The sequence below is a fragment of the Cygnus olor genome, chromosome 10 (genome assembly GCF_009769625.2).
Source record: "Cygnus olor isolate bCygOlo1 chromosome 10, bCygOlo1.pri.v2, whole genome shotgun sequence".
In the NCBI taxonomy this organism is placed as follows: domain Eukaryota; kingdom Metazoa; phylum Chordata; class Aves; order Anseriformes; family Anatidae; genus Cygnus; species Cygnus olor.
This window is the reverse complement of record NC_049178.1, coordinates 7,377,807-7,391,049: the sequence shown is the minus strand read 5'-3', so window position 1 is coordinate 7,391,049 and position 13,243 is coordinate 7,377,807. Positions and strand designations below refer to the sequence as shown.

General features: G+C 49.2%; 1 long non-coding RNA gene across 1 annotated transcript; it reads right to left on the bottom strand.

Moving 5' to 3' along the window:
* Positions 1-2,144: 2,144 nt before the first annotated feature.
* On the bottom strand, positions 2,145-12,038 carry LOC121075717. The gene is made up of 4 exons (XR_005823124.1): positions 11,863-12,038; positions 8,970-9,232; positions 7,896-8,110; positions 2,145-2,233 (listed from the first exon to the last, which is right to left on the bottom strand). It is a non-coding gene; the product is annotated as an uncharacterized LOC121075717 (long non-coding RNA).
* Between the last annotated feature and the right edge of the window lie 1,205 nt (positions 12,039-13,243).

Genomic DNA, 13,243 nt, shown 5'->3' with positions numbered 1-13,243 from the left:
CAGACCTCAGATCTTTAAAGCAACCCTGAACATCTTTATACAAAAGCAACGATTATCTTTAGCGTGGTTTATGTGATATAGATTTTGTGCACTTTTTGGGTGCAAATTAAGCATAATTGTTTAACAACTGTCAGTGGTGCTTTTTCCAACCAGCAAAATACATCACGACATCCTGAAAGCTTCTTCGCACAATTGACATTAAAAAGCAGATTGTTTTTAAGATTTTCAGTGCATTTGCCATCAGAGAAAAAGTGCTAAGTCTGGTGCTGGTAAGTGTGGTCTTACCCTGTTTGTCCAGTGGGTCAAGGGAGAGTGTTGGAGCTAACTGGCCCCTGCCTGCACTGGCTTTGGGTACCCCTGGCCTGGCTCTGACATCCCAGCTTGTGCAGGGACACCAGGGATGACAGTGCAGTCCAACCAGCACCAGCCTCCCACCCAGCCAGCTCCACCATCCAGATGGACTTGAGAAAACAAGTGCTGTATCTGGGCACATGCACTCCGCACCTGATTTTACAACTGGGCAAAAACCAAAGGCAGGACACTGCCTTAAGTGTCAAGGGCTCCTTCATTCAGCATCTAGTACACTAGCAGCTCCTGCTAAGTGGTCCCTGCTCCATCCTTGGGGCCAAGGAAAAGCTCTGACTCTACTGGTGAAGTCCTGGGACCTGAGCATCCATTGCTTTGCTTTCAAGAAGGCTAGGATAAAAAAATAAATAAAAAATAAAAAATCTGTGTTTTCCAGTTAATTGCAGAGTACCAAGCAGTAAAATCCTTTATTTTATTATCATCCCTCTAGCTAGCCACCAGGCACTGAAACAATGGTGAATGAAAACAGAGCTTGCTTGTGGTGCAAGTGAGGACAAAGATTTGGAGACTTGAATGGCACAACTGATTGATGCATGGGCAGGGGCAGCCAGAGACCAGTAGAGCTTTAGGTACTCTGGGAGCTCACATTTAATTAAAACAGGGAGAAATTTGTCTCAGCAAGTTGTGAGACATTTACTTCTCCAGTGCGACTAAGCCGCTGTGTGTTATCTAACCCCTCTATGGGGACTTGGCTGCCAGCTAACCATGTTCCTGCAGCTGAAGTGGGCTAATTGAATCTAGTTTGATGCTTTGGGGAAAGCCTGCTTGCCAGCCTACCTGCCCCTTCACAATCCCAACCAGCTTTGCTAGCAGCAAGACAACCCAGTGGGAGTTTTAACTGCGAAGGAGTATTCAAAAAATCCTGACAAAATCCAAGGGCCTGACCAGAATGACGGGTTCTTGTGGTTCTCTACATCATTCCGTTTCCAGCAATGCAAATTGGTCTCTTCTCCTGCAAACAAACAATGCTGAAACATGTTCTTACTGCTCACAGGACCTGGAGGCTCCCGACCGCTGAGAGCTGTCCTTAACCACAGTAGGAAAGTTGTGGCGCCGACTTTTCTTGTAGTGGTGATGCAAATATCAAGACGAATTTCTCCATAAATAGCTCATTACAAACAATTCTTTCCTTTGTCTCAGGTTCCAGATGGAGACAAGGAAGTTGTTCCAGCAAGAGCTGCATATATTATAGCAAAAAGATAATTTCTCAGAGGGCACAACTGAGCTACAACAGCCCTTGGGCTTTCTGACCTGCTCTCTGCACCCTGCAGCTCTCCCTGCCCCAAGGAGATAGGAGGAACAGTTGAACTCAAGAGGTCCTAGTTTCCATTCCTTTTCCCTCTCATTCTCCTGGGCTGAAAAGTTTTTTTCCCCTTACTTTTCCAGTCCAACTTGACTCACAAGTCAGGCTCATCCCAGTTGACTAGCCCAGTTTTGCATCTATGCTGTTTTTGGCTCATTTGCCAAAGCATTGGCATGGCACAAGGGGGTAAGAAAACAGCCGCCTCATGCTGCATCTCTTTTACACTTTTGTAGGTCGCTGCTCTCTGGCAGCCTCCAGAGCCCCCAGGAATGCCCACCTGCCCCTATTCCCCCAGCACTGCCCCAAACACCCCCAGCCAGAGCAGGGGGGGATGCTCTTGCTGCTGTATTTTGCATCCATTCGGTGGTACCTGAACAGACAGTGTTAAAGCCGTGCAGGCACCATCTCGGGAGGCTTCACAGAGGCTCCTGAAGGACAGGCTGAAGCCGCTTACCTGGAGACAGAGTTAATTTTCAAACGGAAATCCTGCTCACTTTTCAAAATGAGGTAGATTTTACCAAAATGCTTCTCCGGCTTAATGCACCAGCAGTACCAAACGTATTGCTGAAAGAAAAGGATTCACTGTGTCAAAACAGAGCTGTGGTTTTCAAAGCTAACAGGGAGAGAGCACACTGTAAATATATGGAGGAAGCACATACACGGCTTATTAATAGACACTTGCTGGGAGACTTCAGGCTGTGTGACAAGGGTTTTACTGTACTCCAATGTCCTCGCATGCCCCTGTTCCCGCACTCAGCACCGATCTCCTTCACCCTGCAGCTCACTTGTCAGACCTGACAGCTTACAGACGGCAGCTGGGGCACAGAAAATGGTGTTTTTGCAGCTGATATTAGTGCCTTAGCCACCAAAGCATCTAGCACCTATTCTCAGCTGGTAGGAAAAGCATCATACAGAAGGAGCTTGTGCCCCTTTTGCTGGTTTCACATTGCCTGAACTGTGAGTCGAGCAGGAGTCGATTTTGTTAGCTTTACACACCCCAGCTCAACCACTTACTCCCCAAAAGGTTGAACACAGAACATGCTCTCTAATTCCTCTCCTATGCAGATGCTGTCGAGATGTCTGCAGAGTTTTCCATCAAAAGCAGCTCCCTGTTATTTAAGGCTATTATGAACTGGACCAGATTTATACATTCCTGCATAGCAAAACCTTGCCCAGCACAGATTCTATAGCCTCTGACTTCTTTCGCCATGAAAGCTGTAACAAGAAAACTAATACCCTAATTAAGGAATAGAAACCGGTCACTGTCGCACCATAGGCTTCTCAATACATTCACACAAGTTGAGTTCCTTTTTTTCAGATACAGGCCTTTCTGTCAAATGGCGTATCAGACAGCTGGGCTGCTTGTGGAGAGGGGTTGGCTTTTCACCCAGTGATGGAGGGAAAATAGCCCTCAAGCAGCCTTCCTCCCCCAGGGGATGCTGGTGGGAGCTGGTCTGTGCACAGCAAGGCAGAAACCCTGGTAGCTTCTCAGAGCATCTTCAGCCTCAGGATCTATCTATTTCAGCATTCCTCCTGCCAGCCTGTAGATTGCTCAAGGCCCAGAGATGCACAGACTCTGTTATTAAACAGCTATTTCTGTTGACATCCGTATTTTTAGGAAACATTACTGAAAACATTCACTGCGACTGCTTGGAGGTAATGGAAAAAGAGGCAAGCTGAATACTCTGGGATATGGGGACCTTGAGGCAGGCAGCCAAACCGGGCTGGGATGTGGCCCAGCTTCCCCGTTGTGTTTACGCTCTGTGCCCTGCAGGGCCCTGGATGAATCCTGGCAGTATCCTTGCGGCTGGCCAGCCCCTACCCAGGGGTTTGGAAGGGGTTGTGTGCCAGTGGTGGGCTGGGATCACTGCCAGCCCACCTCAACAGGACCCTGTTCAAAAAGAGTGCTCAGCTCCCTGAGATGCTTGGGAAGCCGTGCCGAAGCAATGGAAATTAAATTAATGGTGAAATCTGCGGTCCCAGCACTCTCCTTACAGCTCGCGAGCATCCAGCAGAAGGCAATATACAGGTCTGTATAGTGGATGCCAGATCTAGAGCTGCCTTGCCTGCAGACTCACAGCTGCTCATGCTCACCAGCCTCTTACACTGCCCTTCTCCTTGTGTTCAGGATGAACATGGCAGAACAAGAAGAGGGACTTTGGGGAGACCAGTCTGCTCTCTGAACAGCCGATCCTCAGCACAGCAAGAAGAATGGACTCCGGCTTGATGCCCAGAGTCCCACACGGGTCTCCTTGTACCAAACCCTTCAGCATCTGGGATTTCCTGCTGTCACCCTGCCTGTGTCACCAGGTAAGATGCGAGCAGTGGGCCACAAGCGCACTCAGGACATTAGGTTCACCCTCAGACTTCAAGGAAGAAAGCTGCTGAAGATGTGCTGGCCCTGAGCACGTCTGTCCTTGTGCTGTCCAGGCTGTCCATCCACGCTGGCCACATATGTGCTAGGCTGCTTTAAGAAGTTCCCCTGGCCTGAAACCACAACTCCTAGGCGGCAAAGCACCACAAGCTGCAGCGATCAGCTGCATATTTCCACTGTATCAGAAAACCAAGTGTGCCACCAAAACACAACTGTGATTTAAAAAAAATAGAAATCGTCTTCTGGGTCAAAGTCAGCCTGCTCCCTCACCTACCTTTACCACAAGTCTGTATACCATAGTAGTTTGCACACCCACAGGTGTGCACACATGTGCACAGATGCCAACTGGCAGCTGATGTGTCCCTTCTCCAGGACGGTGCTTATCTCAAAGCCCACCTATCCCTCAGCACCATGAGCGGCCGGCCCTGACTTTGAGCTGATGCTGCACAGCCCGCGCTGGGCAGGGTGCTGAGGCCACAATCGTCCTCTTGTGCAAACCTCAGCGTGCTTGCTGTAACGCACAGCACTTGACCACAAAGCCCTGAGACATGCTTAACGGTGCTCTTGCGCTGTTTGCCTGCTAATAGCCTTAACTTCCTACTGCACTGTGCCAGGGTTTAGGCAAAGCAGGGTTCCCAGCAGGGCGCTCTATAGATTTCCTTTCCCATGAAAATAGACTTATGCCTTCACATTTGTTCCTTGTGCCCAAATCCCATTCTTTCCAGGTAGAGGAGAGAGGAATTTGGTGGATTATGATTAAGGAGGTGTTGTTCTGAGCAGGACTGGGGCAGGAAGGTTAATGCAGCATGTGGCTGTGGTGCCTAAGGAAGAGATGCATTAACAGGAAAAGTCCTGTGAGAGGAGTTTTTTGGGGCTCTTCTCCCCTGCAGAGCAGGTGGGAATTTCCAGGCATGCGATATGTGTTTATTTGGTCTGGAGGTGGACACTGGACTTAAGCAGGTCCCCTGTTACTGTGCAGTGATGCTCAGCAGTGGCAAGTGGCTCTAGGGGTGGGGTGGGCACAATGCTTGCATTAGGAAGCCCCACCACCCCCAAGGGTCAGGAAGGAGCTGTTGACAGGACCACAGAGCTCACGTACAGAATGCTATCTGCCAATACGTAATACAAACCCTTCCCAGGGCGCCAGCACCATTCTCTCCAGAGCCCCAAAGCACTGCAAAAACAGTAATTAAAACTTCCCAGCCCCCAACCTTACCAGCGGTGCTGAACTCATTTTGCAGTGTGGGAAAATAAGCCTTGCATGATTAAGACAGACAACACAATTTCAACAGCAGGAGAAATCACCGTTGAAATGTAAGCTGCTGTGTGAGCCCTGGCCCTTCATTTCCAACAGAAGGCCCTTCAGGCCAAGAAGAAGCAGGTGGTATCTTCTTCATCAGGAAGACAACACCTATCTCTCCCCATACATATGGGCAACAAAAGACCAACCCACCAGATTCATCTGTGCAGTCCCAATGGCTACAATCCAACATGTTGTGCAGGATTGGAGGTTGCAGGGAAGTGGGGAGCAGTGGAAGGATAAGGAAGGAGATGCCTTCAAGAAGCCCTTTGTCCAGTTCCTCCTTCTGGAGCATCTCTACCTTTATCTAGAGCTAGCAAGAGTTCAGAGCTCCTTGTGCCACCCTGTTGACCACAGGGCTGATTTCCTTCCCTTAATATGTATTAACAGAAGCTTCTTTCATAAGGAACTTGGTGCTGGAGCACACTAGAGCTTGGCTTATCTGAAAGCTGTACACCGGAAGCTCACACCAGCAGCTCTGACTCTTTGCATTCTGGTTTCTTTAATGCAGCAAAGAGTCCAGGAACAGAACAGACCATCCCTCTCCTCATTCCTGCTGGCTCCATACTCTCCAGGAACCCTTGGAAAAAAATCCATGCAGGAATCTAGACTTCCATCAAGAAGATCTTGGCAAATGCTGCAGCCACAACTACGTAGCCATTACAGAGGACAAGTCACCTGCTCTGTACATGGAACTTCAGTGTTGTAAAACCTTATATTGTCCCTCTGCAGAGCATGAATAACACCTTGAGGAAAGCATGAAGCTACTTCTCTTCAAAGATTATCTAACAAAGCAATATTTAACCTAACACACTCAGGTATGCACTCACATTCTTTACAACTCTTTTTAATCACAATGCTTCAACTGATGAGCTAAATTTCATCCCAGGATGAAACATGCTGTAAATGAAAAAGGCCCATGCACTTGCTTTTTTACCTGCCAAACCATGCCTGCTAGGAGAATTACAATGACATCTCATATTAGGGTCAACGTAAGAATTTAGCACATGTCAGCTCTGAGCATCTGTATGGGGCTGAGCTTGGGCTGATGCAAAAGCTACAGGCAAAGCTCACAGAAAATGTCAGCAAGTTTTGCTATCAAACAGATTGAGGCAATTTAACAAATTACCAACACTTTGCTGATGCAACCTGCTGCTTCTCAAATGCTGGAGCAGACCAGGCACTCTTTGCAAGTTACCTTTTGGGATTGCTGGAGCCTGTGCCATGGTGGAGTCAAGCCCACCATGGTACCATGGGTGTCCTCAGATCGAATGAGGATGCTGGGCTTGGAAGATCATATCTGCCATGCTGAGCCCTGACAACCCTTGCCTGATGTCACCCAGCAGGACAGTGGCAACACGTGGGATACAGGCAACGGCCAGCCCCTGTTGTGATCACAAATAAAAGAACAGGAAACAAAAGCAATTGAAAATAAATTAAAAAGAGCTGCTCTTCTCTGCAGAACTGGCAACTAATGTGCACATCTGCAGGGACTAATGATAAATGCTCCTTTCCCAACCTGGCTACTGAATGAATGAAGCAGTTAAGTCTGCAAAAAAATTAATCACACATATTTGAGCACACTCAGTGTTTTTCACCCAGTTGTTGGTGGGTCTCTAGCCATTAAAAGCCAAGTCTTACTGAACTAAGAAATGCATAGAGTAAATTGCACTCAGGCAGTGGGGACTCTGGCAAAGCATTTTCCCATTTGCTTGCCTTGTCCTCGACACAAAGTTAAGCATGTGTTAACATGCTGTGAGGTCCTGAGCTGCGGTTTGGTGCCAGCTGGGGATGAAGGGCAGGCAGTCAGATGGCCACAATGGTCACAGCAGCACTTCATGACACAGGTGTGGGTTCATCATGACCACATAGGAGCTGCCGGCAATACGTGCTGCTTTAGGTCCAGAGGACAGCCAGTAAAGAGACCGCTGCAAGCTGTACTCGATGGCAGGGTTTTCCTGGAGCCATTGGACATCCCTCCCTACCCTGTCCTCTTAGAATCACAGGACCATCGAGGTTGGAGAACACCTTCAAGATCATCCAGTCTGACCTACTGAGTCCCATCGCTAAGCCCCGTTCCTTAGTTCTCAACACCTCTCCCAGGGGTAAACCACCCCTGCCTCTTAACAGCTTGGCGAATGCTTAGGGACCCTTTAGGAGGAAATAGCAATTTTAATGCAAAATAACCTTTTTTTCGTTAGAAAACTGGGTTTATCCCTGCTCTGCTACTACTGCCTTCAAAACACTGAGCCCAGCCCCCTGGCATGGGGCGCATTCACCCCCAGGGGCAGCCACCAGGCTGTAGCCTGGCTGTCTGGAAAACCCAGCAAAGCTGCAGGATGTGGGGAGAGGTCCCACTACAGAGGGGAAGACAAACCAAATTTCAGCCTCCCCCGCTCACCACCAGGCTGCTCCCAGATGCACGCCAGCAGCACCTGCGGCCGCCCACTCCACAAGCATCCCCACAGGCTCTGAGCAGCTGGGGAAGCACTTATGGAGCTGGCAACAATGCAGGGAGTGTTATTTACTTATCTGGAATGGATTTTCCATACCTGCTGATATTTCCAGACCCCAGTCAAAAGCAAGGGGCAGCGACACTGCTGGGGGACGGACTGGCTTGAAGGGCTTTGCTGAAACCTGTGGTTTTGTAGTTTAGCACCGGGGACTGGCTCCATGTCTCTTCACTACTGCAGTCTGATCCCCACGGAGAGGGGGGAAACATGCTGGTTTGGACTTGCTGTGCTTCGCGTTTGCAAGGGATGGTCTTCTGCAAAGGGAAAAGAGAGACCTGGAAACCTGCTGATTCTATTATGCTTTCCTGGGGCTAATTTAAGTTGTTGGAAATCAATGCAGCCGTGAAACAAGCAGCCCGTGGGACTCTATTCAGAACGCCTGATTCCTATTAAAGATCTAGGAATTGCTGGGAGAGGAGCAGTGGCATAGCAACAGAAAACGTTCCCTGAAGATGATGTGACTTCAAACGAATTTCTCTGTGGCTGGGGTTTCCTGCTCACCTAGGAGGCTTTGGGTGTGTGTGTGTGTGTGTGTGTGTGGAATGGCAGGAGAGCCAAGGCTGCTCTGCTCCCCACTCCATCACCTTTCCAGGACTCAAATGTTTGGCTTTCACTCCAAGCCAAAACAAGGTCAAGATAAAAATATCAAAATTCTCCAGGCCAAAGTCATGCTCCTTCTGTGTTCCTGCTCTAGCCTGGAAAGTGACTTCCCATCAAGATGCGCCATCAGAGCAATTACTCTAAGAGGCATCTGCAATATTCCCAGCGAGACCCCGCTGTCTGTCACAGCCATGCCACAGCCTCGCCACCAACTTCAGCTCATTTTTAGCAGCACGCAGGAGCTGGCAGGACACAGGGCTTCTAGTCTGAAGGCACCCCTGATTGCTGACAGTCGGACACATACCAAAATCACGACAAAGCTGTGGGGACATAACACCAGCAGCTGGATTTCTGGGAAGTGGTTTCTCAGGAGAAGGCAGCTGATGGCCACTTCTGCCAGGGAAGCAGGTGACATTGGGCTGAAGAAGAGCATTTGCCTGCACCAATGGGCCACTGAGACATAGAAGAAAAGTTTCCTTCGGGGCAAAGGGGCACATCTCTGCTTTCACTTACCACCCACAGCAGCTCTCCTCCTCTTGGTGCGCTGTTCTCATCCCTCAGCTGACATTGTGCAGCAGAAAACACCAATCTCATCCTCCTCCTACGACATGCCAACAGGGAAAGAAGCTTAGCTGGGGACAAGGCACTTCCCAGCAGCCTCTGTGAAGCCGACCTGGTGGCCTAGGGTCCCCTGTAAGGATAATACACACAAATCCCTGCAGCTCCTGTGTGCTGAGCAGGGACGAAGTGGGCACCAGGATTTTAGCCGATGCTGGCTGAAAAATAACCGTGAGAAAGGAATAAACCAATTAATGCTGACCCACTGACAGCCAGCACCTCTCCCCCATCATTCCCCACACAATAAAACCTGTCTCCAAGGCTCAAGCAGATTTAAGGTGACTGTAAAGAGCCTGGAAGAAGAAGAAAAAAAACCAAAAAGCCTTTCCCACTCTAGCTAATAATATTTCCAGATAATCTGTTCGAGGCAGCACCCTCTGCAAACCGGGAAAGCTTTTAAGAGCTGTTAACACCTTCGTTTAAACTTCCTCATCCTCCCCCAGACAAGCTGTGATTAATTACCCAATCCACCTTGATCCCCCTGGGAAACAGTACAGGCTCTGGGCATTCATAGGCAGATTTGCTGGGCACGCCGGGTCCCTCTCAGCCTCCAGATAAGCAGGAAAAGGCTGGTGAGGGATGAACAGCATCCAGCCACGTGTTCACATTAGCAGGGGTGGCAGGATGAAAAGCTGACCAGGGTCTAGGCAACATTTGTGGTTGATTCTTTGACTGGGTTTTGGAGGGGGCAGTCACCGGGAAGCCCGTCGTTCAGGCCCCACTAAGAGTACAGCCCTGCTGGGTTTCACCCGGGTTTTCTCAGCCCTCCTTCCAGCTTCGCTGCTCTTCAACTCAGCTTGCTCGCAGGGTATGTCCTTTCCTAGCAGTTCCCAATCCTACCAACAGCTTTGGAGATGGGAAGGTGGTGAGGAGAGGGCAGCTGATGCTTTTTTTGGCAGCTGGTCACTACAACAGCTGTAATGATGGCATGAGCATTTACACCTGCCAAGGTCAAAAACTCAGAGACAGCCTCATTGCTATCATGAGGCCCTGTCTGCCACCGCTGTTTTCTGCCAGCCACCTCAAGAAACCTTCAGCCAGGGACAGCAGCAGCTCTTGGGTCCCAGCATGTCAACTGCTGGGCTCCATATGAATTTACAAAGGAAAACCACTGTCCTCTCCTTGGTCCCTTCTCCTACAATGTATAGGACTTTTTCAAACAAGACAAAACAACTTTGGAGCCCTCATCTTGTGTACTTTCTGAAAAGGTGCCAAAGAGAGAATGAAGAGAAAGAGAACGTCTGCCAGATGGTGTAAGAGGGTTCAGGTGTCAGCTCCCCCAGGGTGCTTCACAGGCCCAGGTGTTGGTTAGCATCACACCTACACACTCTGCATTGTGGGCTGGGCTCAGTTTCAATTTTCTTCTTATTTTTAGCTGTGCTTTCAAGAAGGGAAAAAAAAAAAAACATCTCTGAATCTCTACAGCTTCCTCAAGTTTTTGAGAAACAGAGAGCTGAGGAGCCAGCAGGGAACTTGGGATCACTGAAGGCTCCAGCCAGCTGGAGATATCTCTATCTTCCAGTCTGTGTCCAGGAACAGCAGTTGTCAAATCAGCTTGACCAGACACTGGGAAGTGTGTGGGACTGCAAAATGGACGTGGCTTATAGATCCGCTCTGCCAGGTCTTCTCCAGGACGTTGAGTGAGTGGGACACCCAGGTACCTTCTCTGGGGTGGAAAGCCAGAGGAACCTCTGCCACAGAGGGCTCCTGGCTCTGCCAACAGTGCCTGCTCTTACTGACCACCCGGCGGGATCAATATATTGAGAAAGCAATGCCCAGAGGGAATTGCTGTGGGATTTCTGCCTTTGGCGTGTGAGCTGCAATCATGCAGAAACAGAAAGAACTTTACAGACTTTGAGGATTTCTCCAAGGCTAGCGAGGGACCACCAACGTGCCAGGCTGGGACCTAGCTAAGGAAAGCAGGTTCTGCGGCACTCTTGCAAGGACAACAGCTCACAGGGGCTACCCATCTCCACCAGGACTGAAGCTGTCACTGCTCTGCCCTGAGGACACTTGGGCAGCTCTCCTAGCTGCCTTCTGGTGATAAATGGTGTGGATCCAGTGAAACCCAGCCCAGCTAGTTTGGTCAGGCCAGCCTGTTTGGCAGACACAGTACTTTTTACAAGGGTCTAGTGACTGTTTGGATAGGAGACATGAGGAAAAACCAGGTGCTGCAGGAAGTGGTTTGGGTGATTTAGTAGGTGGCATCTTCCCTGCGAGTCAGCAGTGTGCTGAACGTCCTTGCAGGGAGTTCAGGGCCCCATGCTGCCACAGGTGTTGCCATTTTAATAACACCCCAAGCCAACCACTTGTGGTCACCCAAGATCCCACTCCTTGCAAGCGCAGAGGTGTTAGCTCCAGTGACCCGACCAAGCTCCAGTTGTCAGCAATTATGCTCTGCTGAGCCAAGAGCTGCAGGAATTTCCTCTGGACACATTTATTCTTCACTCTCTCTTCCTGCTATGACTACTGAACAGTTTTTGGAGGTGCCAGAAAAGAGCATTTACATATGTGCATCAGATACAAATACACTGAAAGCCCTTTTCTTGTTTTTCCCCATGCTCATTCTCTATGGGCGACCAACCCTAGTGTCCTGTTTGCCTTGTATCCCTGCTCTTTCCATATGTCCCTACCCATGCAATTGCCAGCTCTTTCATCCCCAGACATAGGATAAAAGCAGACCAAGGTGCCCAGTGCTACTATCATGTGCATCTTTCAGTCCAAGGCCCATGAACCATGCACATCTGGAACTGGTCTGATCAAACCACGGTGCAACTTCCCTGCTCACCTGTTGGTTTTGCTCTTCTTCCTTTGCCTGTGGTTGTTCAGGTCATGGCTATCACTAGCTTTGGCTGAACAAGTGCATCATGCCGCGCCCCGACGGCTGGTAGCATCTGCCCCACTCTCCATCTCCGCCCAGGAAACAAGCACACCTCAACCCTTGGTGAGAGATCCCAGCTGATACCAGAAAAGAAATCACAGAATCACAGAATGGTTTAGGTTGGAAGGGACCTTAAAGATCATTTGTTCCAACCCCTGCCAAGGGCAGGGACACTTCCCACCAGACCAGATTGCTCAAAGCCAAGTCCAGCCTGGCCTTGGACACCTCCAGGGATGGGGCACCCACAGCTTCTCTGGGCAAATAACTTATTATGAGACCGACACTAATGAAAGATGAGATTGTGACTTCAGATGGACTATAGCCATGGAAAACATTTCAATAATTCACCATCCTGAAAGTAAAGTATGTTACTGGGAAAGAGGTCTTTTCACAGTGGCATTAACTTCTGTGTAACCAGAGCTGATAGCAAAATGGGACTTCTGAGCGGTAGAGAATCCTGGCGTTTCCAAATGCATTTGAAAACCAACCCCCCTTAAAAATTATTTGTAAACATAAAATATTTTGTTTCAGCATTATCTCTTTCAAGAAAATGAATTCTAAAATTAAACAAAAACACAAAATGCTGAAACAAACTGCAAAACCTAGAGCAGAATGCTGGCAAATGATTCAGTCACATTATTACCTTCTGTGAAAACGTTTCTATTTTGGCAAAACCATGTTTTCTGGGGGGCAGGCAGGCTGTTCTGCCAGAGGCTTCTGAACCTGCAGCAAGTTGTAATGGAGGCTGAAGCCAGACATTGCGTGGGAGGCAACATTTAAACTGTTGCAGTTTGGTTTTTCATTTGAAACCACTCCAAGGGCGGCGGGGAGGATGTACAGGAGCATGAATCGCTGTCGGGCACTTTGGCTGTCTTGCAAAGTCACCCCCAGTGCCTGGGCAAAGCATGGCTGATGCCAGCAAGGCAGCCAGGCAGCAACACTTGCACCAAGTGGGGTTATCTGGGAAACCCCTACTAGATTTCCTCTTGAAGTGAGAATGCCATCTGGGCAATTACATTAAATTTATCTCAGTAATTAAATGCAACTTCACTCACACAGCAGATGCATTTGTGTTGGTTCATCTACACGTAGCCCAAGAGGTCACTGAGGATGCTGTGCTGGTTGCACACCCTTCAGCCGCTCACAGGGCATGGGGTGGCAGCTGGAAGGGACTGTCACTGCCAGTGGGGGGACAGCACGTATCTTTGTTATGGAGCCAGGCTCTTCATGAGGGAAGAGCGTTTCTTTGGGGTTGATGGAGGAAAGATGTGCAAATGGCATGAGCTTG